Below are 27898 nucleotides of genomic sequence, written 5' to 3' on the forward strand. Positions count from 1 at the left end.
TGTGCGGATGATAAGTACTTACTTGGTGGCTCAGAACTCATCATGCTCCTCCAACAGGACCCAGGCACTGCAACACCTGAAAAAGTGAAAAAACCAGAACAACAGTAAAGGAAACCAAAAAGGGTCAGGAAAAGAAAAACACAAAATAGAGGAAAGGAAAAAAAAGCTATCTTCCACATTGACCTCAGGGGTCCAGCACAGGAAACTGTGCAGCAGATGCTTGTGAACCCATAAGTTACATCTAAACACAGTTCCCCCAAGGTCAGCACCAGGTACGGCTCCACCGGTTGCACCACCCTAAAGCAAGCCTTGTGTGCATGTGTGTCCACACACATATACTGTGTCTTTTCCTTGTAGTAGATAAGACGGAAAAGGATAGTTTAGGAGTAGGTAAAGAGATAGAAGTCAGATCAAGAGAAAAAAGACACCCAAAGAACAGTCTGAGGGGGGAGAGTATCACGTGGTGTAGAGGAGAAGACAAATGTGCCAATAGTTAAGGAACTGCTGGGCAAAACTGACCTAAAAAGGAACTGGACCTGCACTACACCCCCAACATTTCCAGGAGGAATGTGGCTCCATCATATTATTATCAGCAGTTTGATGACAACAAGAATAGTGCGCAGAGGGAGTCAAATGTTGAAGCTGAAGAGACAAAAACAAAACAGAGATCAAGAAAGGGAATAGAGAAAGAAGAAACAGGGGAAAAGGAAACTTAAGAGTTATAGGAATCCTTACCTGACAGTTATATTATATTTTGTTCCTCCAAGGGTGGCAGCCACGCTGCACTGCCTGGTCATCCCAGAAAACCTTGAAAGGAAGTAAAGAAATAGTTTTGCGTCAGACGACTATCACACTTCATCACATTTTACAAAAAAATGTCCTGAACTTACAAAACAAAAGAATCTCTTTTTCTCTGGAGGCCATTGTGATGCAAATATGGGCATGAATAAATACTTTTTTGGTTCACCAAAAACCATGATCCCTTGCTGGAAAAGGTCCCTGTGAATATAGAGCGCACCCGCAGTCTCAGAGAACAAACCCTAACAATCCAGTCCACTTCTTCATAACCCCCATCTTTCCATTTACAAACCATGAAACTTGCAAATCAAAAGAACCTGGTTTGCAAAGGTATGTTAATGTCCTTGAACATAATTCTGCCCACCGTTCATAAATCAGTCAACCAGGCTTTTAGATTTATACAAACCATGCTCTCTGAGCAACATTTTTGCATCCATGAGGAGCGACAATAAAATTCAAGCAAATGTAACGTACAGTGAACAAACACAATCCCAGCAAAGCAGAAGAATGAACAGTCTCTAACATCCCCAAATCTGCCCTCAACATCACAGGAGTTCACATCCCATTAGTGCAAAAGTATAATATATAATCACAGGATTCCGTATCAGCGAGAGTCTCTGAGTAAAACCACCATCCCTCCACTTAAGTATCTGAAATGAGGGGAGTCGCCCCCCCCAGGGGTATCTGTCTCCGCATCCTCTTCACCCGCTCTCTCCTCAACCTTCAGCAAGTAGCCTTGTAAGGGGCCCCATATGTCCTTCGGCCTAGACGACAATGGCAACAATTCCGCATATACAGCAGCTTGCTCTTAGCAGTATACAAGATCGCACAGCCAATCTTTGAATTTCGGAGCTCTCCCCCTCCCCCATCTGCAAGCAACCCTACGTTTCACCATCAGCAATGCAATGTCCATAAATTTCCTCGCCGTTTTCGGAATATGCATCGTACATCCCAGCAGCATCAGCAAGGGATCACCATCTATATTGTTACCCATCATATTCTCAAGCGCTGCGTGAACCTGTGACCAATACTCATTCACCTCCGGGTATTCCCATGCCAAGTGCAAGAACCCTGCCTCAGGCCTCCGACACCTCTCACATCTGTCATTGTCTGATAGCTGAAAGCGATATTTCCTGGCAGAGGTATAATATAGACGCTGTAGAAACTTATAATGGATAACCTTGAATCTACGACTAGCCGATATATTTCACGTGATGGTGCAGCAATATTTCCACTGCTCATCCGTCATTTCCTGCCCAAGGTCATCCGACCACTTATCACGAGCAGAACTAGTAACACTCTCTCTACAGTCTCTGATCATTTTGTTCAATTTGGACACTAGATGTTTCCCATCCGGGGACTCAAGTAGGAGGTGTAGGGGCGCGAATGCCTCCGGTTCTGATGGAAAGTTTGGAAGCACCATCCGCATCCCTTGTCGGAGACGGATGTATAAGAAAAAGTCCAGGGGCATGGGATTAAGGTCATGAAAGAAAAGTTAACTGGCTCGGAACTGGCCGTCAGCAAAGAGGTCGCCCCAGGATGCTATCCTTATCCTGTTTAGTAATTGTAATTTTAAAACTTTGAAAAATTGCTGCACAATCCCCCAGAGCACTCCCCCACCTCACCTGCTGAGAAACGCCCCGCGCTGCCGATTTCAGGGCTGTGGCGGGTCGGAGTTCTTGGCGCCAAAAATCGGAGCAAGCACAAGCCACGCCCACCGACGCAGGCCACGCCCCCTCGCCAGTCCTTAAGAGCGAGCACAATCCAGGCCGCATTTAGAGACTAACCACTCCTGAGGCGAGATAGCCGGGCGACGGAACGCATTTTAAAGCATACTTTTAAAATTGTCGTGTTGAAGTTAAATTGTTGCACTGTTTAGTAATTGTGATTTTAAAACTTTGAAAAATTGTTGCACAATCCCCCAGAGCACTCCCCCACCTCACCTGCTGAGAAACGCCCCACGCTGCCGATTTCAGGGCTGCGGCGGGTCGTAGTTCTTGGCGCCAAAAATTGGAGCGAGCACAAGCCACGCCCACCGACGCAGGCCACGCCCCCTCACCAGTCCTTAAGAGCGAGCACAATCCAGGCCGCATTTAGAGACTAACCACTCCTGAGGCGAGATAGCCGGGAGACGGAACGCATTTTAAAGCATACTTTTAAAATTGTCGTGTTGAAGTTAAATTGTTGCACTGTTTAGTAATTGTGATTTTAAAACTTTGAAAAATTGTTGCACAATCCCCCAGAGCACTCCCCCACCTCACCTGCTGAGAAACGCCCGCGCTGCCGATTTCAGGGCTGCGGCGGGTCGGAGTTCTTGGCGCCAAAAATCGGAGTGAGCACAAGCCACGCCCACCGACGCAGGCCACGCCCCCTCGCCAGTCCTTAAGAGCGAGCACAATCCAGGCCGCATTTAGAGACTAACCACTCCTGAGGCGAGATAGCCGGGAGACGGAACGCATTTTAAAGCATACTTTTAAAATTGTCGTGTTGAAGTTAAATTGTTGCACTGTTTAGTAATTGTGATTTTAAAACTTTGAAAAATTGTTGCACAATCCCCCAGAGCACTCCCCCACCTCACCTGCTGAGAAACGCCCCGCGCTGCCGATTTCAGGGCTGCGGCGGGTCGGAGTTCTTGGCGCCAAAAATCGGAGCGAGCACAAGCCACGCCCACCGACGCAGGCCACGCCCCCTTCCCACCCCACTAGAAAATGTGCCCTCCACAAACGCGCAGCGGACGCGCGCAGCAGGCGCGACGATTGCGCGCCGAAGGCGCGCCTAAGGCAAGTCCGTCTGCGCCCGTCCGCGCCGAGACCGGGCCCAGGGCCATATCCCTTGGCCAAAACGACCCCGATAAAAGGCTATGGAAATACTCCAGCCAGGAACTAAGAGGATTGAGACCAAACTTCACATGTTCTCACATAGAGCCACACAAATAAGGTAAGAAATGTCTGTCATGCCCACTTACATTCGACTTTCTTCCCGTTAAAAATGTGGATAAATCCGGGATACCGAAATACAGAAACCATATTCTGAAAATCGGTCTGATCAATGCCAGATCATTGGTCAAACATAAAATACAGACATCTGAACTAATGAACAAAAAATTGATATATTATTCGTTACCGAAACATGGGCAGACGAGCCATCAGATGCTGACCTAGCCTTAGCTATTCCGGATGGATACTCTTTCTCCAGAGTCGACAGATAAATAAAACGAGGAGGAGGTTTAGCGATCATAGCAAAAGAAGATCTTAGGATTAAAATCTCAGATAAAGGTAATACCTCAGACTGCGAAACATTAACCTTCCAAATAAAGATCACAAACAATTACACTTTTAATGGAATACTAATATACAGACCACCTAGTGCAAAAAAAACCTTAATCGATCTGCTAAGCCCTTTTCTTGAATCTAGTGTGACATGTCCCGATTACACCATCCTAGGTGATTTCAATCTACATCTAGAGAAAAAATCAGACCCCAAGATAGCAGTATTTATTGATGCTATGGCAAGCTTCGACTTGAAACAGAAAGTAAATTTAGAAACTCATAACGCTGGACATACACTAGACCCAATCCCATGGTCAGACCACAAACTAGTAAGATTTACGCTGGAAGTTAAAGAGGACACTGGAAGACCAGTGGAAATTATTAAACAAGTAACCTATCGTGACTGGTCTAAAATTGACAACCAGGCATTCATAGAAAAACTCCAAACATCCCATCCCACGTTTAACGACAATAGTAACATAGCCTGCAAACAATTCAATGATTGGATAGACAAAGCAGTCATTTCGACAGTCCCTCAAAAAAAGGCAACCTTGAAAAGAAAAACCCTATCACAACCATGGTTCTCAGAAGCTCTAAAAACACAAAAACAAACGCGTGGAAGAGCAGAGAAAAAGTGGAGAACTAACTACGATGCCCACCTCAGACAAGAATATAAAGATACCTTAAACAGTTATAAAAAAATAATAATAGAAGAAAAAAGTAAATACTTCACTAATAAGATTAACGAGTCAAAAAACTCCAGCAAAACCCTTTTTGACACCGTCAAAAAACTTTCAAAGTTCGAAAACAATAACCCAGAAGCACTGTCATCAAACTTCTGCAATATACTAGGGGACTTCTTCGTTAATAAAGTCTCATCAGTATATGACTCCTTCAAACAATGGAAAAGGACACATCGCACTCAATAAATCCAGTAACCCAAAAAGATCAAACATCAGCTTTTAGATTTACACCCCCTACAGCTGAGCAGATCCAGAAAGAAATCCACACTACCAACTCTGGTAGCCCAACGGACCCTTGTCCACCCAGAATCATGCAGGTCTGTTCCATAGAACTAAGCCTAGTACTGGAAAAATTATTCTCCAAAATTATTAATACCAATATCTTCCCAGACGACTGGAAAATGATATCTATCAGGCCACTGCTAAAGAAACCCAATCTAGACTGCGAAAATCCCAACAACTACAGACCCATAGCAAGGATCCCTTTTGCCGCAAAAATTCTGGAGAAGCTGTTAAACAAACAGCTATCTCAACATCTGATGGACGGAGATTGGCTGGACCATTCTCAGTTCGGTTTCTGGGTAGAACATGGGACGGAGACAGCCCTGATCACAGCAGTAGAGGAACTCAGGAAAATAATGGACAACGGATCGAAGGCAGCGCTGATACTACTCGACCTATCAGCGGCCTTCGATACGGTCAGCCACGAAATCCTTATAACGAGGTTAAAAACAGCAAACATACATGACTCAGCTTGCGCTCTTTCAGCCTCCTACCTACAGAACAGAACCTTCTCAGTTGAATCAGGAGAAGCGAAATCCAATCTGTTCAGCCTACCATGCGGAGTCCCGCAGGGCTCATCAATGAGCCCCACTCTTTTTAATTTATATGTAGCTCCACTTGCACAAATAATAAGGAACAACGGCTTCAACCCTATATCTTACGCCGACGACACCCAAATTGTAGTGTCAATAAGTAAGGAGGTACAAGACACAGCAGAAAAATTCCAATGCGGCATGGCAAAAATCAGCCAATGGATGAAAATGTACTGCTTAAAATTGAACGGCGACAAGAGCGAAGTCCAATCTGTTCAGCCTACCATGCGGAGTCCCGCAGGGCTCATCAATGAGCCCCACTCTTTTTAATTTATATGTAGCTCCACTTGCACAAATAATAAGGAACAACGGCTTCAACCCTATATCTTACGCCGACGACATCCAAATTGTAGTGTCAATAAGTAAGGAGGTACAAGACACAGCAGAAAAATTCCAATGCTGCATGGCAAAAATCAGCCAATGGATGAAAATGTACTGCTTAAAATTGAACGGCGACAAGAGCGAAGTCATGATACTAGGAGGAGACACAAACATATGGTCCCCCCTATGGTGGCCTACAGATATGGGAAGATGCCCTGAGTCATGAGAAAAGGTGAAAAACCTAGGGATCATGTTAGACACTAACCTTTCTTTCGACGCTCAAGCAAGCAAACTAGCTTCATCACTCTGGTACATCTTAAAAATGATTAAAAAGATTTTACCTTACATACCGTATGATTCACGCAAGACAGTGGTGACAGCACTGGCCTTGTCCAGACTGGACTACGGAAACGGCCTATATGCCGGAGCAAGGAAGAAAATCCTTCTTAAGCTACAACGCCTGCAGAACGCAGCAGCTAGGCTGATACTAGAAATACCAAAGTTCGAAAAAGTAAGCCATAAACTAAAAAGTTTGCATTGGCTCCCAATTGAAAGCAGGATACAATTTAAATCACTATGCTTGGCATACAAAGTAATAAACGGAACTGGATCAAAATTCCTAAGAACACATCTGCAACTATATGAGCCAAACAGACTTCTCAGATCCAGCCAAATGAAACTCATAAAGGTACCTAGATTCAGAAGAACTAATTGGGGCGGAAGAAGTTTTCTGGTACAGACGGCAAGAACATGGAACCAACTACCGCTAGACATAAAAACCAGTCCATCCCTGAAATCCTTCAGAAAGGAAGTTAAAACATGGCTTTTCGCTAAACAGCTCTAATCATACATCTTTAATGAGCCAGTGGTATTTCTCAGCGCCAAGACACCCTCGGGCAATCGCGCGCTATACAAATAGAAAAATCAAAATCAAATCAAATCAAAATCAAAATCACCTTAACTTTCTACACAGGGCCTGAAAGCCTATTTCTTGCAGGATGTGGAGCTTGGGGTGATATATAATTGGCAATCGTGGCAAGTACAGCAATTGCACCTCTAGGATGCGCGCTATATGTTTCCAATCATCCATTGTGCTAGTGACGGTAGTGAATGGAGTCTCCACAGCTTCCAACGGGCCATGGATCGCCCCCCCCCCCCCCAACGGGAGCAGACGTGCCACCCAATCCTCCACCGCCAACTGGGGCATAAATGGCGTAGGTGCCATCCAGTGATACGCGTAGTGAGCTTGTGCACTTAAATAATAAATCTCGAAGTCAGGTATATCAAAGCTGCCCTTACAATACGGTTGTGTGAGAACCTCCCACCTTAGGCGCGGTTGTCTGCCACCCCACACCAAACGGATCAGCGCAGATCGCAGGGTCTTAAAGAAGTGTGCTCCAGGGTAATATGGTATATTTAGAAATAAATATAAAAACTGAGGTAGAATTACCATTTTCACTAGTGACGCTCTGTTCGCCAGTGACAGGGGCAATTAGATCCAGCGGGTGACTCTGGCCTCTAATTGCGCAATCGCTGTTACATAGATGAAGCGCATCGTCTCTTCTCGGTCTCTCGACACTTGTATTATTTATCTATAACTTATATAAATGGATGATGCGGAGGGTCAGTATAAATAAATCCTTCACAAGACAAAGCTGGAAACATTGAAATGTGTAGATCTCCATTGAAGACAACGGAGCAGCAGCAGCCTATACAACCTAATATAGGCCTTGTAGGAACTAGGGTCACCAGTTCCCCGGGGGGTATCCCGGCACGAGCAGGTAGGCACCCGAAAGCTTAGGTGTAAAATGACCATACAGCACACACATCCACTGAGACAGGAAACACACACAAGGACTGACACCACACCAGTGAGGTTTGAGTAAAAATCAATACGTTTTATCTAAGTTCAAGGTTCAGGGCAATTAATAATCAAAGCATCAATGTCTCGGCAAAGCATTTCATCAGAGGGGGGTGAGGGGAGCAATTTAATATTCACTGTAGCATATCACCATAACCATTTCATTAAAGGATTACACATTTCATTACTCTGTAATAACTATTGCATCAGGTAACTGTAGGCATTCCGAAAATGCAGCATTAGGCAGGAGTAGAAAACACTTCCCTGAGCAGGAGTAATACATGTCATTGAGGGTGAAACATTTCCTTAAGCAGGGTGAGCATCTTATTAGGCAAGAGAACAAACATCACGTCAGGCAAAGCCAACATTTCATTAGGCCGGAATAACCATTGCATTAGGCGTTAATAAACCACCCATCCGGCTAAAAATTAGCATTTCAGATATCCAGAATGGACCACTCATAAAGCGACAGGGTCTGGTGTTACACTTTACCCCAGGCAGGGGTTAACTTATCTAGCCCCGGGTCCAGGGGCCTACCAGAGTCTTAGCCCAGTTCAGGGGGGATTTCTTTGGGCTAATAAGAGCCAACGGGCCCAACAACAATGTGCCCCAGGGGTGGGGCGAACTCGGGGCCTCCTTTGGCCTTCCGCCCGCCTCCCCGGGGGTTACCTGGTCTCTTTGGCTCCTCGGGGAGCCCTTGCGGAGGTTTCTGAGGGGTTGTAGGTGGGGCGGGGCTCGGCTCTCCTCTGAGCCCACCCCGCTCAATGATGCAGCCTCCTGAGCAGGGCCGGTGATGGCAGGGGCTACCACGGGGCCTCCGATGCAGCAGTTGAGGCCCCGCTCTGGCGAGGGATGGTCCCCGGGCCTCCTGATGGCTTCTGGGGCCGTTGGCCAATCAGTTGGGGCCGAGGCAATGGAGCGCCCGCAGACGCCAATGGCAGTGCTGCCTGCGGGAGCGCGGCCTCATGGCCCAATGGGAGTGCGGCGTTGGCGGAGGTGGGGAAAGACGCGCCCCGTCACATGATGAGGAGACAGGCTTCAGGTCCTAGTGCGGCCCACTCCGGAGTCCGGCGGTCCTCTTGTGATGCCGGGGGCCGCCACGAAGGACGTGCAGCAGTCGGACCACTGGGGAAGCAGCACCTAGGTCGTGACGGCGGAGCCCCGGGCCCCTCAGAGGCCCTGCGAATGATGACGGCACTTCGCTGATGCGACGCCGGGCCGCAACTGTGAGTTCTGTAGTAGAGCCTCGGCGGGGGCTCTCGGGTCAGCAGCGCTTCTGGGCCCAGGGCTGGGGTGGACTGGTGCGGTCGCTTGTAGCGCCTCGGGGCTAGCAGTAGGCTTGGCAGAGTTAGCGCTTAGCAGAGTCAGCACTCGGGGGCAGTCTCCACAATAGCGCTTTGTGGACACAGCGCTTCTCAAGGGCAGCAATAATCTCCCGAATCACAGCCCTTCTCAAGGGGGCACAGTAGGAGAGCGCTGGGTAGGTAGGGAAAGCAGCCAAGCCGCACAGGCAGTTTATTCAGAGGGGATGAGGCAGAGCAGCCCTGGGGCCCCAGGTGCAGACAGAGGGGACAGAGATGGCACAGCCCAGTACCTAGTTGATCCCCAGTAGTCCTGATTAGTGCAGGTGGGTTTCTTCTTGGCGCTTCGTGGTTATTGCGCCCTTTGTAGGTAGTTTCTTGAGGGGGGGTTGAGTTGAAGGCTGCTGATAGGATTCCTAAGCAGGTCAGTGCAGATGGTCCCTGGGTTCCCCTCCCGCCGGGCCAGATCAGTGGGCTAGTTCAGTGTTCCTCACACAGCTTGGTAGACAGCGCCTAAACCCGGTCACCCCCAGTAGTATAGGTTCCTGACTAGGCCCTACCGCCTAAGTCTCCTGCGTAGGTTACCCCAGGTCAGTGATGACCCAACTGACTAAAAACTTTCCCTCCTTTCTTTATATATGCCCAGGTCAGGTGACCACATTCTAAGGTGGCAAAAGCAGACTCCGCCCCTATTCTAGAAGGTTCCAGGAGCTTCCCTACTCTAACTATGGGCAGGCAAAGTAGTGTAGTGTAGTGTATTTTTGTAAAGTGCACAGCTGCCCCAACGGGGCGTCCCGGCGCTGTATAACCCTGTGGCACCCTTCCTGGCTCTCCCTGTGAGATGCCCCTCCTGGGCACTCCCAAGGTGAAGCCAGGCATCCCAGTGTTGTAGAGGCCGTTGTGGAGATTAAGCAAGCAATTGCCCAGAGTACTACAAGGGAGACGACATCCAGCAGTGGTTTAAAGCATACAAGGTCACCATGACCTCCCACCGGGTACCCAAGAGGGATTGTGGGGCCAGATTGTGGGGGCGCTTCCTCAGTGAAGGAAGGGGCACCATGCTAGACCTGCCCTCCACCGTCCTGAACTCCTACCAACACATGAATGACGCTCTACTATCTAGATATGGACTCGCTTCTGAGATGTATCGGCAGCGGTTCCGGGACTGCAAGAAGATCCCTGGCACCACATGGGTAGAATATGTGAATTTCTACAGCCAAGCCTTGGAAGGGTGGATCAAGGGCAGCAAGGTTACCACCTTTGAAGGACTATTCAACCTCATCGCCTATGAACACCTATCCACAAACTGCTTTGTGGAACTGAGACAGCACCTTCTGGACAGCAAATTAACAGACCCACGGAAGCTTGCTGTCGAGGCCGATCGTTGGACAAACACCCGGGTCCCGAGGGGGCCCGTGGGGGACTATGGCCGAAATGAGCAAGGATTTTCCCGCCAGAGGGGAGGGGGAGGTCAAGGTAGGCAGCGAGGATTACAGTCCGGGCCCCAGCGTAGCCCCCCCCCCGAAACCAGTCCCAAAACTCTCCTCCCGTGACTAGAACAGGGCCCCCCTTAGGAAGACAGGGTCCCCGAGCCAGCATAGCCTGCTACAGATGTCAGCAACCAGGGCATTATGCCAGTGATCCCCAATGCCCCCTGAATAAGAAACCCGCAGCTGCGAGTCCCCCCGCGTGCCAGATATCCACAGTAGCATTAGAAGAGGTAGAGATGGAGGACACCGAGGGGTGGGAGCCCGCAGCCATGACATTAGTCTCCCTCGGGGATAGGGAGATGGTCCCAGGGGACCCCCTGCCCGACAACACTGAGAAATACCATCAACAGGTGACGGTCAACAGGCACAGCATAGGGGCCCTCTGAGATACAGGAGCAAGCATCACCACTGTGCGTTGTCACTTAATCACCGACCAAATTATCCCCCACGCCTCCTGCAGGGTGATCTCCGCCGACAATTCCGTCTGCACCTGCCGAATAGCTCAGGTCCCGTTTGAGTGGGGGGGGGGGAATCTCCGGTGACTTAAGGGTAGCAGTCCGCACCGACATGCCCGTGGACTGCCTCCTGGGAAACGATCTGGAGAGCTCCCTGTGGAAACTGGTAGAGTGAAGGACTCACCTAGAGATGGTGGGCCTGCCTGAATGGGCCTGCATGAGCACACGAGCCATGACTGCCAGGATGTCCACCCCGGGGGGGTGGAAGCAGAGACCCCTAGCCCGGGCTCTGACGACCCGGAGGGCAGCGAGCGACCCGAGGTCCTCGAACTACCCCCCGGCGAACAAATTGAACCCGATGCAGTTCCCCTAGGCCCTCCCGTCGAACAGACCCCGACCTTGAACAACCTCCCTGAGTTAACCTAGTGGCCCCAGGAAGGAGGACCTCCCCGAGAGGAGTGCTGGTTGGAACAGACCTCCTGCCCTTCTCTAGTTGGGCCGCGGCAGCAGGCTGCTGCCCAGGCTGCCGGCGACCAGTCCGGCTCCCACTTTGTCTATTGGGAAAATGGCCTCTTTTATAGTGAACAGAAATCCGCCGAACTAGGGTCAGCCCGGGTGCTGGTGGTACCCCTACGTTTCCGCAGCTTCCTCCTGAACCTGGCCCATAATGTACCCTTGGCGGGACACCTGGGTCAAGACAAAACCTATCACCGCCTGGTCACTCATTTTTATTGGCCCCGTATGCACGCCGATGTGGAGACCCACTGCAAGTCCTGCCCCACGTGCCAGGCCAGCGGGAAGAGTGGAGGGAAGTGCAAGGCTCCTCTACAACCCTTCCCCGTTGTCAGTACCCCCTTTGAACGGGTGGGGATAGACATTGTGGGGCCCCTCGACCCCCGGACCTCCTTAGGCCACCGGTTCATCCTTGTCCTGGTGGATCATGCCACCCGGTACCCCGAAGCCATCCCCCTCCAGACGGTGACGGCCCCCGTAGTGGGACGGGCCCTCATGGGGATCTTCTCTCAGGTGGGATTCCTGCGAGAAGTGGTGAGCAACCGAGGAATGAACTTTATCTCCAAGTACATGAAGTCCCTGTGGCAACAGTGTGGGGTGACGTACAAGTTCACCACTCCATATCACCCTCAAGGTAACGGCCTGGTTGAGCGATTCAACCGTACCCTTGAGGCGCAAGTGGGACATCCTCCTACCCTGCCTCCTGTTCGCCACCTGGGAAGTCCCCCAGAAATCCTTGGGGTTCAGCCCATTCGAGCTGCTCTACGGACACCCCGTCTGGGGACCCCTCAGCCTGGTCAAGGAAGGTTGGGAAGCAGCACCTCAAAATCCACCCCCAGATGTGTTTCGATACATTCTGGCCCTCCGGAACCAGACTCGCAAGTTCCGGGAGCTGGCCGAGGCAAACCTCGAGGCCAGCCAAGAAAGAAATGAAACGTTGGTATGACCAGAATGCCACTCTGGTCGAGTTTCAGCCCGGCCAGCAGGTTTGGGTGATGGCCCAGGTGGAACCTTGTGGTGCCCTTCAGGACAAGTGGGCCGGGCCCTTCAAAGTGGTGGAGCGCAAGAGCCAAGTCACCTATCTCATAGATGTGCAGTCTCCCAGGACCCCCTTGAGGGTCCTCCATGTGAACCGCCTCAAGACTCCTCTTCACCGACGACGGAGTGGAAGAGGACACGGAGCCTCTCCCTGATCTCCTGTGTGCAAAAGAAAAAGATGGCTCCGTAGAGGGGGTGCGTCTGTCCTCCTCCCTCACTCCCGAGCAGCGCGAAGACTGTCGCCAGTTGCTGGGACAGTTCTCTGACCTCATCTCCCTCCGGTACGGCACAGAGCCTACCACGTCTCTGACCGAGTTTGGGCCTGCATCAAGGCCGAAGTCTCTAAGATGCTCGCCATAGGAATGGTCGAGGCCTCTGACAGTCCATGGGCCAGCCCTGTGGTTCTGGTTCCGAAGGCGGGCGCCCCCGGCGCTGTTCCCGAGCTGAGGTTCTGCGTGGACTACCGCGGGCTCAATGCAGTCACCAGAACCGACGCACACCTCATTCCCCGAGCCGATGAGCTCATTGACCGCCTAGGGTCTGCTCACTATCCCAGCACCTTCGACTTGACCTGCGGGTAGTGGCAAATCGCACTCACGGAGGGAGCTAGGGAATGATCCTCTTTCTCCACCCCGGATGACCACTACCACTTCAGGGTGATGCCCTACGGAATGAAAATTGCCCCCGCCACCTTCCAGAGGCTGGTTAACCAGGTACTGGCTGGGTTGGAGGAATTCAGCGCCGCATATCTCGATGATATCGTGGTGTTCAGCTCCCACTGGACCGAACACCTACAGCACCTCTGGTGTTGATGGCCCTACGTCGTGCGGGCCTCACCATCAAAGCCAGCAAATGTCAGATCGGACAAGGGTCAGTGGTCTACTTGGGGCACCAGGTCGGGAGCGGTCTAGTGTCCCCCCTCCAACCCAAGATCGATGCAATCATTGCCTGGGAGGCCCCCACAACCCAGACGGAAGCACAGGCTTTCCTAGGGCTCACTGGGTACTACCGGAGATTCATAAAGGGGTACGGCAGCATCGTAGTCCCCCTCACAGAGTTGACCTCCAAAAAGCAGCCAAAGAAAGTTAGCTGGACCCCCGCCTGCCAGAAAGCGTTTGAAGCATTGAAAGCCGCCATGTGTACCGCCCCAGTATTACAGGCCCCGACTACTCCCGAGAGTTCGTAGTCCAGACGGACGCCTCTGAGCATGGCATCGGAGCAGTCCTGTCCCAGATGAATGATAAGGGCCTAGACCAGCCAGTGGCATTCATTAGCCGGAGGTTACTCCCTCGAGAGCAAAGGTGGAGCACCATCGAGCGGGAGGCCTTCGCGTTGGTTTGGGCCCTGAAGAAGTTGAGGTCCTACCTGTGCGGTACTCACTTCCGGGTCCAAACCAACCATCGACCACTCCGTGGCTAATGCAAATGAGAGGAGAGAACCCCAAACTACTACGCTGGTCCATCTCCCTCCAGGGGATGGATGTTACTGTTGAGCACCGTCCTGGTACTGACCACGCCAACGTGGACGTCCGATCCCGGTTCTTCCGCCTCAGTGAAGAGAACCCCCAAGGGGATCGGTAGTTCTCTCCGCCTTTCAGCTGGGGGGATGCATGTTGGACCTGGCCTTGTGGCGTGGTTCCCCCTGTTCCTCAGTGTCCCGCTAGCCCGCTCTGCACCCCGAAACCCCTGGTCATCCCCTTCCCTGTCCGCCCCACTCCCTACATGACCCTGCCCACGGACGACCATCCCTGCATGCTCCTCCCGGTACCGGGCACCCTGAACCTGCATCCCCCCACAGGGCCACCGGCCGCCATTACCCTTCCCGAGGTCCCTGACCCCATAGCCTGGCCCGACCCTGGTCCCAGCGACACTTAGGCTGCAGATGCGCCATACCCGGCTTGGGGGTAGAAGACTTCCTGAGTGAGATAGGACCAAAGAGTTTCGATTGCAACTTTGGCCTCCCTGGGGGACTGGTTTCGCTCACACCTCTGGCCTTCCCCCATGGGCTGGTTTCGATCGCACCTCTGACCTTCCCAAAAGCTGTCTCCAGACCCTGCTGGGCATCTGGGAATCCCCGGACGCATGTTCAAGAGGATCAAAGGGCCAGCCGACGGAACTCCCCGACGGCCAGCCCCGGGGCATGAGATCTCCGCCTGCGAAGATCCGGACATCAATGGGCCACTGCGCTATATTAAGGGTCGCCCAAGAACTAGCGGGCAGTTGTATCCTGGACAAGAGAGCCCTGCTGATCTGATCGCGGCTCAACCCCTTGAGGAGAAGACTGAACTTTAGAACTCATCGAGCCCTGCTGACGCTGACCCAGCTCATTCTCGGGAAGACGGAACTGGAACCTCGGAGCCCTGCTGACCTCGTTGTGGCTCATCCTTGAAACTCGAAGGACATTCGCTGAACACCCTGAGCCCTGCTGATGTGGTCGCGGCTCCTCAAGAACTTACAGACACTCTGTTCACTCTGGATCGAGCCCTGCTGACCTAGTCGCGGCTCGAGGATAACCTTGGTCCGGCCGGACCATCGACGCTACCAACACGACCTGAAGCGAGAGGAGTGAGTACAGCAGCTGGTACGACCACCATCGCCCGTATCCCCCGGCTCGAGGATTGAAAGCTGTGCGCAGGGTACGCTTCGTACTGGCCTGTTATTGAGACTGTCCCGCTTCCTTGCTCCCCATAACTGAGACTTTACGACCACTCGATCGCTTGTAAATACGTATCCATTTTGCCTAAAATTCTACTGTTGATAAAGAACTTGTTTACTGAAATCCGCGGTGTGGTGTCCGTTCATAAGTGTGGTGTGAGCTCAGTGTGTACGATCTTAGACCCGGCGTTCTCCCCGGCGAGGACCTCACGTTAAGATTCAGCAGTATTCCTGGGAGAGGTGGATCACGGGAAGAGTGGGAGAATACATTCTGACCCCCCTGGGATCGCCCCTTCTAACACTACAGTACTTTGGTTACAACAAAATCTCATCCAGAATGTTAGTCTGCAGCCCCTCACATTTTGCTGGTTATATGCACTACGCTCGGAACTGAACGCAGAAAGATACACCCTCTTTTACCCGGTCTTTGCCTTTGCAATATTGTCTGTAAATCTGCATTAATCTCTTGTAATATATTAAAATATTTTGAGGCGCTTCACTCTGTGGCTCTTCAATTGGCCAGTTTACAAGCAACTTACACTCATTCCACAAATATCTTGGGACAATTAAAAAAACGTAAACTCATCTCTCGACCACCCCCCCTGGACAAACAGGCCTGATCTCCACTGCATCCCTCCTGGAGAGGCCTCACATCCTTTGAACCACCCAAGAACAGGACAGGCCTCACCTCATCTGCACCACTGAACAGGACAGGCCTTACCTCTTCTACACCCTCCTGGACAGGGCCCACTTCCTCTGCACCACCCAAGCACACGACAGGCCTCACTTCCTCTGCACCCCCCTGGACAGTCTGCACCTCCTCTGCAGCCCCTGGACATACCTCTCCTCCTCTGCACCCCCCCTTGACATGCCTCGCCTTCTCTGCACCCCTTTGACAGGCCTCAACTCATATATACCACCTGGAAAGACCTCCCATCCTCTGCATCCCCTGAACACGACTCACCTCCTCTGCAACCCCAGTCCAGGACAGGTCTCACTTCCTCTGCACCCCCTAAACAGACCTCTCCCCCTCGTCACCCCCTGGACAAGCCGTATCTCCTCTGCTCAAACCCCCCCCCCCGGACACACCTAAATTCCCCTGTACTTTCAGGGACAGGACTTACCTCTTCTGCACCCCCTTGGACAGGCATCACCCCCCGCTGCACCTCCAGGAGAGGCCTCACATCCTCTGCAACCCCAGCACAGGACAGGCCTCACATCCTTTGCACTCCTCTGGACAGGCCTCACATCCTTTGCACTCCCCTGGACAGACCTCACCTCCTCTGCAATCCCCAGGACACGCCCCACCTCCCCTGCACCCACAGGACAGGCCACACCACCTTAGCACCTCTCCCGGACATGTTTTACCACCTATACACCCACTCTGGACTGGCCCCACATGATCTACATTCCCCAGTAACGAACAGGTCTCACCTCCTCTGCACCCCTGAACAGGACAGGTCTTATCTAATCTGCACCCACCTGGACAGGCCTCACCTCTTCTGCAACATGGACAGGACAGGTCTCACCTCCTCTGCAACCCCCTGGAGAGGCCACACCACCTTAGCACCTCTCCCGGACAAGTTTCATCTCCTATACACCCACTCTGGACAGGCCGAACATCATCTACTTTCCCCAGTAAAGAACAGGCCTCTCCTCTTCTGCACCCCCAGAACTGGACAGGCCTCACCGGCTCTGCAACCCCTGGATGCCTCACTTAATCTGCCCCCAGCACAGGACAGGCCTCATCTCCTCTGCACCCCGTGGAGTGGCCTCCTCTTCTGCACCTACAGCACAGGACAGGCCTCACCTCCTCTGCACTTCCCCCTGGACAGGCTTCACCTTCTCTCCTCCCTTACTCCCCGGCTTGACAGGCCTCACCTCATCTGCTCCCACTGGACAGGCCTCACTTTCTTTGTGCCTCCCCCTGGACAAGCTTCACCCCAACAGGACAGGACTCACCTCCTCTGCAAGCCCCACTCTCATGGACCCCCAGCACACTTCACCTCCTCTAATTCCCAGCCCCCAGCGGAACAGGATACACCCATTGGACAGGCATCACCTATCTGCACCCCCATGGAGAGGCCTCAGCTCCTCTACACCCCCCTGGACAGGCTTCACCTCCTCTGCCCCCACAGGACAGGATAGGCCTCACTTTCCCTGCATTCCCCTGGACAAGCGTCACCTGCACCTCCCTTGGCAGGCATCACCTTCTCTGCACCCCCTGGACATGCCTTCCCTCCTCTGCATCACCGTAGACAGCCGTCACCTCTGCTGCACCTCCCAACCCCTTGCCGGACATGCCTCATCTCCTCTGCCCCACCCCCCTCTGGAAATGGCCTCCTAGCCTCCCACGTGACAGGCCTCACCTCCTTTGCACCCACTTTGCACAGGCCCCATATCAACTGCACCACCCAGTAAAAGACAAGCCCCACCTCCTCTGTACCCCTGGACAGGCCTCACCTACACTGCAGCCCCCTGGACAGGCCTCACCGCCACTGCACCCCTGGACAGGCCCTACCTCCACTGCATCCCTGAACAGGCCTCACCTCCTCTGACCACCATGCGCAAGCCTTACCACCTCTGAACCACGCTGGACAGGTCTAAAATCCTCTTCACCCCCAGGACAGACCCCACCTCCTTTGCACCCCCTGGACATACCTAACCTCCTCTGCACCCCATTTAACAGGCCTCACCTCCTCTGCACTTCCTTGGATAGACTTCGCCTCGTTTGCAGCTGCCCACTTCCCTGTCAGGCCTCACCTCCTATGCACCCCCCTGGTCAGGACAGGGCTCACCTACACTGCACCCCTGGACAGGCCCTACCTCCACTACATCCCCCGAACAGGCCTCACCTCCTCTGACCACCCTGCACAAGCCTCACCTCCTCTGAACCACGCTGGACAGGTCTCAAATCCTCTTCACCCCCAGGACAGACCCCACCTCCTTTGCACCCCCTGGACATTCCTAACCTCCTCTGTACCCCATTTAACAGGCCTCACCTCCTCTGCACTTCATTGGATAGACTTCGCCTCATTTGCAGCTGCCCACTTCCCTGTACAGGCCTCCCCTCCTCTGCACCCCTGGACAGTCCTCTCCTCCTCTGCACCCCTGGACAGGCCTCTCGTCCTCTGCACCCCTGGACAGGCCCCACCTCCTCTGAACCCCTGGACAGACCTCACCTCCTCTGCACCCCTGGACCGGCCTCCCCTCCTCTGCACCCTTAGACAGGCCTCACCTCCTCTGCCCACTGGACAGTCCTCTCCTCCTCTGCACCCCTGGACAGGCCTCTCGTCCTCTGCACCCCTGGACAGCCCCCACCACCTCTGAACCCCTGGGCAGGCCTCTCCTCCTCTGCACCCATGGCAGGCCCCACCTCCTCGGCACCCATGGGCAGGCCTCACCTCCTCTGCACCCCTGGACTGGCCTCACCTCCTCTACCCCCCTGGACATGCCTCACCTCCTTTGACCCCTGGACAGGGCTCACCTCCTCTGCCCACTGGACAGTCCTCTCCTCCTCTGCACCCCTGGACAGGCCTCTCGTCCTCTGCACCCCTGGAAACGCCCCACCTCCTCTGAACCCCTGGACAGGCCTCAACTCCTCTGCAACCCTGGACCGGCCTCACCTCCTCAGCCCCCCTGAACAGGCCTCGCTCCTCTGCACCCCTGGACAGGCCTCACCTCCTCTGCACCCCTGGACAGGCCTCTCCTCCTCTGCACCCCTGGACAGGCTTCAGCTCTTCTGCACACCACAGAGAGGCCTCATCTTCTCTGCACCCCTGGACCGGCCTCACCTCCTCTACCCCAATGGACATGCCTCACCTCCTTTGACCCCTGGACAGGCCTCACCTCCTCTGCCCACTGGACAGTCCTCTCATCCTCTGCACCCCTGGACGGGCCTCTCGTCCTCTACACCCCTGGACAGGCTCCACCTCCTCTGCACTCACGGGACAGGCCTCACCTCCTCTGCACCCCTGGACAGGCCTCACATCCTTAGCACCTCTCCCGGACAGGTCTCACCTCTTTTATACCCCCATGGAAAGGCCTCCTCTGCAACTCACTTGCCATGAGAGGCATCACCTCCTCTGCACCCCCTCGGTACAGGCCTCACCTCCTCTGCACGCCCTCAGGACAGACCTCACCTTCTCAGCATCCTCAACACCTGACAGGCCTCACTTCCCCTGAACCCACATGGACAGGCCCCACCTCCGTTGCACCCCCCTGAACAGGAGCAACACACTCTCTCCATTCTCTGGCACTGTGTGCCTTCACACACATGCACTCACACACTAACGGGTAGTGTCCTACATCTGATTGCTGTGAGTGAACGGTTGTCTGTTTTTGTGTTGCTGTGTGTATGCAGGGAAGGCTGTGTTGCTGTGTGTGTGCAGGGAAGGCTGTGTTGCTGTGTGTGTGCAGGGAGGGCTGTGTTGCTGTGTGTGCAGGGAGGGCTATGTTGCTGTGTGTGGGCAGGGAGGGCTGTGTTGCTGTGTGTGTGCAGGGAGGGCTGTGTTGCTTTGTGTGTGCAGGGAGAACTGGCTTGCTGTGTTTTTGCACGGACGGTTGTGTTGCTGTGTGTGTGCAGGGAGGGCGGTGTTGCTGTGTGTGTGCTGGGAGGGCTGTGTTACTTTGTGTGTGCAGGGAGGGTTGTGTTGCTTTGTGTGTGCAGGGAGGGCTGTGTTACTTTGTGTGTGCAGGGAGGGCTGTGTTGCTTTGTGTGTGCAGGGAGGGCTGTGTTGCTGTGTGTGCTGGGAGGGCTGTGTTGCTTTGTGTGTTCAGGGAGGGCTGTGTTGCTTTGTGTATGCAGGGAGGGCGGTGTTACTTTGTGTGTGCAGGGAGGGCTGTGTTGCTTTGTGTGTGCTCAGGGAGGGTTGTGTTGATGTGTGTGTGCATTGAGGGCTGTGTTGCTGTGTGTATGGAGGGAGGGCTGTGTTGCTTTGTGTGTGAAGGGTGGGCTGTGTTGCTTTGTGTTTGCAGTGAGGGCTGTGTTGCTGTGTGTGTGCAAGGAGGGCTGTGTTGGAGGGCTGTTTTGCTGTGTGTGCAGGGAGGGCTGTGTTGCTTTGCGTGTGCAGGGAGGGCTGTGTTACTTTGTGTGTGCAGGGAGGGTTGTGTTGCTGTGTGTGCAGAGAGGGCTGTGTTGCTTTGTGTGTGCAGGGAGGGCTGTGTTGCTGTGTATGCTCAGGGAGGGCTGTGTTGGAGGACTGTGTTGCTGTGTGTGCAGGGAGGGTTGTGTTGCTTTGTGTCTGCAGGGAGGGCTGTGCTGCTTTGTGTGTGCAGGGAGGGCTGTGTTGCTGTGTGTGTGCAGAGAGGGCTGTGTTGCTTTGTGTGTGCAGGGAGGGCTGAGTTGCTGTGCGTGTGCAGGGAGCGCTGTGTTTCTTTGTGTGTGCAGGGAGGGCTGTGTTGCTTTGTGTGTGCAGGGAGGGCTGTGTTGCTGTGTATGTGGAGGGAGGGATGTGTTGCTTTGTGTGAGCAGGGAGGGCTGTGTTGCTTTGTGTGTGCAGGGAGGGCTGTGTTTTTTGTGTGTGCAGGGAGGGCTGTGTTGCTGTGTGTGTGCTTGGACTGCTGTGTTACTGTGTGTGTGCAGGGAGGGCTGTGTTGCTGTGCGTGTAGGGAGGGTTGTGTTTTTTGTGTGTGCAGGGAGGGCTGTGTTGATGTGTGTGTGCAGAGAGGACTGTGTTGCTTTGTGTGTGCAGGGAGGGCTGTGTTGCTGTGTGTGTGCAGGGAGGGCTGTGCTTCTTTGTGTGTGCAGGGGGGCTGTGTTGCTTTGTGTGTAGGGAGGGCTGTGTTGCTTTGTGTGCGCAGGGAGAGGGGGCTGCTGTGTATGTGGAGGGAGGGATGTGTTGCTTTTTGTGTGCAGGGAGGGATGTGTTGCTTTTTGTGTGCAGGGAGGGCTGTGTTGCTTTGTGTGTGCAGGCAGGGCAGTGTTGCTGTGTCTGTGCTGGGACTGCTGTGTTGCTGTGTGTGTGCAGGGAGGGCTGTGTTGCTGTGCGTGCAGGGAGGGCTGTGCTGCTGTATGTGTGCAGGGAAGGCTGTGTTGCTGTGTGTGCAGGGAGGGCTGTGTTGGAGGGCTGTGTTTCTGTGTGTGTGCAGGGAGGGCTGTGTGTGTGCACGGAGGGCTGTTTCTCTGTGTGTGTGCATGGAGGGCTGTGTTGCTTTGTGTGTGCAGGGAGGGCTGTGTGTGCAGAGTGGGCTGTGTTGCTTTGTGTGCGCAGGGAGGGCTGTGTTGCTTTGTGTGTGCAGTGAGGCCTGTGTTGCTGTGTTTGTGCAGGAGGGCTGTGTTGCTTTGTGTGTGCAGGGAGGGCTGGTTTGCTGTGTGTGTGTGCAGGGAGGGCTATGTTGCTTTGTGTGTGCAGGGAGGGATGTGTTGATGTGTCTGTGCAGGGAGGGCTGTGTTGCTGTGTGGGTGCAGGGAGGGCTGTGTTGCTTTGTCTGTGCAGGGAGGGCTGTGTTGGTGTGTCTGTGCAGTGGGTGCTGTGTTGCTTTATTTGTGCAGGGAGGGCTTTGTTGCTGTGTGTGTGCAAGTGGGCTGTGTTGCTGTGTGTGTGCAGGGAGGGCTGTGTTACTTTGTGTGTGCAGGGAGGGCTGTGTTGCTTTGTGTGTGCTGGGAGGGCAGTGTTGCAGTGTATGTGCAGGGAGGGCTGTGTTGCTTTGTGTGTGCAGGGAGGGCTGTGTTGCTCTGTGTGTGCAGGGAGGGCTGTGCTGATGTGCGCGTTCAGGGAGGGCTGGGTTTCTTTGTGTGTGCAGGGAGGGCTGTCTTGCTGTGTGTATGCAGGGAGGGATGTGTTGCTTTGTGTGTGCAGGGAGAGCTGTGTTGCTGTGTGTGTGCAGGGAGGGCTGTGTTGCTGTGTGTGTGCAGGGAGGGCTGTGTTGCTGCTTTGTGTGTGCATGGAGGGCTGTGTTGGTGTATATGTGGAGGGAGGGATGTGTTGCTTTGTGTGTGCAGGGAGGGCTGTGTTGCTGTGTGTATGCAGGGAGGGATGTGTTGCTTTGTGTGTGCAGAGAGAGCTGTGTTGCTGTTTGTGTGTGCAGGGAGGGTTGTGTTGCTGTGTGTGTGTGCAGGGAGGGCTGTGTTGCTGCTTTGTGTGTGCAGGGAGGCTGTGTTGCTTTGTGTGTGCAGGGAGGGATGTGTTGCTCAGTGTGTACAGGGAGGGCTGTGTTGCTTTGTGTGTGCAGGGAGGGCTGTGTTGATGTGTCTGTGCAGGGAGGCGCTGTGCTGCTGTGTTTGTGCAGGGAGGGCTGTCTTGCTTTGTGTGTGCAAGGAGGGCTGTGTTTCTGTGTGTGTGTGCAAGGAGGGCTGTGTTGCTTTGTGTGTGCAGGGAGGCCTGTGTTAATGTGTGTGCGCAGGGAGGGGTGTGTTGCGTTGTGTGTGCAAGGAGGGCTGTGTTTCTGTGTGTGCAGGGAGGGCTGTTTTGCTTTGTGTGTGCAGGGAGGCCTGTGTTGCTGTGTGTGTGCAGGGAGGGCTGTGTGTCTGTGTGGGCAGGGAGGGCTGTGTTGGTGTGTCTGTGCAGGGAGGGCTGTTTTTCTGTGTTTGTGCAGGGAGGGCTGTGTTGCTCTGTGTGTGCAGGGGGGGCTGTGTTGCTGTGTGTGTGCAGGGAGGGCTGTGTTACTTTGTGTGTGCCGGGGGGCTGTGTTGCTGTGTGCGTGCAGGGAGGGCTGTGTTGCTTTGTGTGTGCTGGGAGGGCAGTGTTGCAGTGTGTGTGCAAGGAGGGCTGTGTATCTTTGTGTGTGCAGGGAGGGCTGTGTTGCGTTGTGTGTGCAGGGAGGGCTGTGTTGTTCTGTGTGTACAGGGAGGGCTGTGTTGCTGCGTGTGTGTAGGGAGGGCTGTGTTTCTTTGTGTGTGCAGGGAGGGCTATGTTGCTGTGTGTGTGCAGGAAGGGCTGTGTTGCTTTGTGTGTGCAGGGAGGGGTGTGTTGCTTTGTGTGTGCAGGGAGGGCTGTGTTGTTGTGTGTGTGCAGGGAGGGTGTTGTGAACGTATCTAGGACCCTAATTAAATATTCCCGATTTATGCCCTTATGTGGTTATAACAAATTATACCCTTATAAAGGCATAAGAATCATATCCATATTTAGTAATAGCCAATACAATTCAAATACGGCAAGGCTACTTCCTTAAGACTCCTAGAAAGTACAACGAGTTCTTTTAACAAACCAAACCTCCAGCAACCTGGGAATACTCCATGCTTTTTTTTTTATTTGTCCTAGAACTCCTGCGAGTCCGAAAGAACGGCCAGTTCTTAGTGACATCTTTTATTGACATCTTATGTCCAACATTACGTCAAACACGGCACCTTCCAGGTATAAATATACCAGTGTTTGCCTTAAGCAACCCACGGTGGTTTGGAGCAGAGCAGCTATCTACTTATCCGAAGCCCAGCTGATGCGAGTGCCGAAGGAAGCCGTCCCTACCATTTGACGCTCTGAAAGAGACGCTGTCTTCTTCTCCTGCCGAGAAAATCCAGCTCCAGTGTTTCCAATCACCCTTGCAGGTTACTGGGAGATCGAGTCCTAAGAGCGAGATATAAGACCTCCTTCATTCTAAAACCAAGGTACGGAGCTGATTAGATCCTTAGAGAATTTTTGAGTCAGATTCTGGGCAAAACTAACTTAACTTAAAAACTCCTTTACTCCTTCCCACGTACTAGGCTTAGGTTAGGTACACTGGAGTAGGATTATTTAGAAACATCAGTTGAGTGTGTTTAGTCAACTTTTATCATTGTATGTAATTGTATATATTTTATACCTTCTAAGTATCATATGGCTCAGAAACTATATCAATGCTTTTACAGTATTATTTCATAATACTCCTTTTACTGTACACACTTTACTTTATGACAAGTATTGCAATTGTAGCAATTCACTTCTCTTGCATGAGAAAGAAGACTGCTCAATAAATAATACCTTTTATTGAAAACGCCTGTCTCTCTATTTCTCTGCACTCTGGTGAAACTAAGTATGCAAAATTGACTGAGTGAAATAGCTATCTATTGTTTTCCCACAACTCTGGAGATATACTACATTTACTCCTTATTCTGGGGGAGCAAAGTTGTCATTTTTATGCAGTTGTCAGAAGCTAATCCCTTCTTGTCTAATCAGGGAAGTTAACTCCTCCCTGTTCATTCGAGAAAGTTTCTAGTGACCTCTGAGCTAGCTGGCAAACCTAATTAAGTCTAACATATTCAATAGAGACCTAGTCAACCTCAGTCATATGTCTAAACTATTGTTTATGTTATTCCAATGCGCAGAGCCTATTGGGAAAATAGGAACTTCACTACATGGCGCCGAACGTTTGGTAAGGCGATAATCTAACGCAAGATACTATAGTAACTCTGTCGTGCTTTTTCACACAGACCACTTTTTCCCGTAAAAACTCCAATAGACGTCTGGAGTGGGTGAAAGGTTAATATCTGCCGAAACTTAGTAGGATGAGAATCCTATGCATTAGTTTTTGGTTCAGTCAACGTTGAAGGATACAGTGTTCCAAAATATTGTGCACCTAATCTTTGTTTCCTTGAAACTTGATCTACTACTTTTCAGTCAGTAAAATGACAGAGAGTGACGACGAGACAGAGACAGAGAGTGTCGTCCGCTACAACTCGTAGCGGACGACCCACTTGTCCGAGATAACGACCATGATGCAATACTCATCCCGGTCAATATAAGAAAAACCATAACTATAACACTTATAGAAAATGGAGTAACATCAAGAGGTGGTACAGTCATATTTGTGGTAGAGGAACATGAATTTCGGCAGTCAGAGGTATTCTAATCCTGGATACATTTTCCAGCAGCACATGCTGTAACACATAGCGGAGGCTCCAGCGGAATACTCTCCTTTCGAGGAAGTTAAAATTCCACTAACATACCAAGAGCACCTGCTCTGGATTAATGGCGCCTAAAACATCAAAATCACATTACCAGGCTCGGTTCACTAGGTAGACCAGGAGCCACATGGCCGGTTCTAGCCAGCTACACACCAAATCCTGACATTGAAAAACATGTCAAGCGAAGAACTCTTAGTTAAAATAAAATAATTAACAAGAGCATATAGGGATTTAGTTCAATTAACAATTGACGGTACAAACTACTGACTAAATACACTAATTGAAAATCCTGAAAAAACTTTTATTAAAAATAATCTCAATTCTCAGAAGAAGAAGTGGGAGGGTAATAAACAAACCACTCCCAGAGAAAAACAGTTTCAGACCAGAGGAAGGTCTCCCCAACGAAGAGATAAATCTCCAGAAATGGGGGGGCAAGTCTCCCCAAAGGGAGCCCTCTGAAAAAAGATACAACCTTAGAAATAGGGATAATTTGAGAAAACCTGACAGATATCAAGATATTGATACACGTCCCCCTCGATCTTTTCAGACTTCATCAAAGAAATCGGAAAGAAGAGGACGGTCAGAACATAAAGAAGAGCACGTGAAGTCCAAAGACAAGGAACCTGCTCATCAAAGTAAAAAATTACAATTTCCCAGAAAGAAGGTAGCCAGTATTAAAATAAAACATGCCGAGAATCCTGAGGACACAACTGAAAAACGGAGAGTGAGCCCAGACAATGCTAGAAAGCGCAGCAGAAGTGAGCATAGCTCGCAAGATCCTGATGAATCTTCTGGAGACAGTGGACACGAATGAATACATTCAAGTGGAAACTGCAGACACCCGAGTGAGCGTGCCCCATAAACTATATGAAATAACATTACGTATAGAGGGAGATAAAACTAGGAAAATAAAAGGTCTCTTTTGGGAGAATCTATCTAAAGGCTATGATATCCTTCTAGCAGAGAAAGACTGGCCACCAGAGTTTGTCAGGGAGTGCCCACATGGAGAAGAAATGATTACGCCTGCCTTCTCGAATCACATTCCAATACATAAAAAATACACACTAGCTAGAAAATGGGCAGTGGCCCAAGCCCCTGCATTATATAAAAATCATGTAGGATGGGATGAGGATTCTCCTCACCATAAACTCCAGTTAAAAAATCAACCTACTGCACAGAGGCAGGATCCTGTTAAGCAAGAAGCTAAAAAACAAGTAAAAGACATTTTAGATCAACTTAAATATTAGGGGGTGATTGAAACATGCACCTCACAAATGAACAATCCTTTGTTTCCTGTCTCCAAGTCAGACGATTCATATCGTCTAGTTTTGGACTACAGACATCTAAACTCCTGCTGTAAAACTTTTGCAGTACAAAACTCATACAGTGTAGCACTAATGAATACCATCGTGCGCAAGAAATATAAAACGACATTAGATATTTCAAATGGTTTCTTCTGTCAAAACATAGACCGTAAAGCAGATATTTGACCGCTTTCTCCAGCATGGGGACTCAAAAACAATTTTGTCGTCTCCCACAGGGATTCAAGAACAGCCCAGGATTAATTTCAGCCAGGGTAACAGAGTTACTACAAATGTATGATGATGAGGCATTATCCTATGTCGATGACATCTATCTTACAGATGAAAACCTGGAGACTTACTTGAAAAGAGTGAACACCATAAAACTTGGGTTCGCAGCTGAAGGGTACAAATGTAACTTTAAAAAATCACGAATTGCCGATCTTACTGTCCTATTTTTAGGATATGAATTATCAAGTGAAGGCAAAAGCCTAGCAGACAACTTCTTAGAGAAGTGTGCAGTACTCCAAGCTCCAAAAACGCGGAAGAACTTACAATCAATACTAGGTTTCCTGAATTTTGGAAGAACATACATTCTAAATTGTGCGGAGAGGGTTAAACCTCTCTATGAACTAATAAAACCTGATTTTCAACCAATTAATTGGTCTCAAAAACACACAGAAATGTTAAGATCATTACAGACAGACATGTTAATTAAAACAAAACTGCAAACACGCGCAAACGAACGCAACCTTGTAATCCGAGCCATCCCAGGAAGATGCGGATTCACATACCTGACCTCTAATGAGGGAGAAACGGTACAATAGCTTACAAATCACATTTGTACACACCAGCTGAAATGAAATTCAGTTCTACTGAACAAATTCTAACTGCGGTTCAAACTGCTGTAGCAAAAGAAAGAGCCTTAGCCCAAGGAAAAAGGATATCTGTTATAACAGCAGTATCAGCCCTTGAGGCGGTAACAATACCAGGCAATCTTAATGCTAAAGCTCTAGATCCAAAATGGATAAAATGGGAAACTTCTCTTGCAACAGAAGACGAGACACATGCATTTGATCCGAAAATGAAAAAACTAGAATAACTGGAATATAAAAATGAATGTCCTCTGCCGATCAAAATTCTGCCTCTCGAACAGTACACCTGTGCAATCTACACGGACAGATTTGCACAACACTACGTTGTGGAAAAACAGATTTACAATTCAGCATGCGCGATTGTTAAAGGTCGCTGGCGCTTAGGTAAATTCAGACCGATTGTCACTAAAACTGAATCTCCCAGAAACTGTACAGCTCAGCGAGCTGAAATAAGATCTCTAAAGATGGCGCTTGAAAATGACGATTGTGAATTCCCGACACTAATAGTGTGCGATTCGCATTACTGCGTCCAATCTTACAATAATTCCATGCAGACCTGGTAAAAAATGGTTACAAAGATGAGA

The 27898-nt window shown here is 51.3% G+C and overlaps 1 protein-coding gene across 1 annotated transcript in view; it reads right to left on the reverse strand.

Annotated features, from left to right (window-relative positions):
- LOC147737152 (uncharacterized) overlaps window positions 1-27898 on the reverse strand; it is a 160810-nt gene that overhangs the window by 4251 nt on the left and 128661 nt on the right. The window contains exons 3-4 of the mRNA XM_086967363.1: window positions 736-807; window positions 23-76 (exon numbers count right to left, since the gene is read on the reverse strand). The gene's annotated coding sequence lies outside the window, so the exon portion shown is untranslated. The remainder of the gene's footprint in view (window positions 1-22; window positions 77-735; window positions 808-27898) is intronic.

This window comes from Lissotriton vulgaris, chromosome 1_1, assembly GCF_964263255.1.
Source record: "Lissotriton vulgaris chromosome 1_1, aLisVul1.2, whole genome shotgun sequence".
In the NCBI taxonomy this organism is placed as follows: Eukaryota; Metazoa; Chordata; class Amphibia; order Caudata; family Salamandridae; genus Lissotriton; species Lissotriton vulgaris.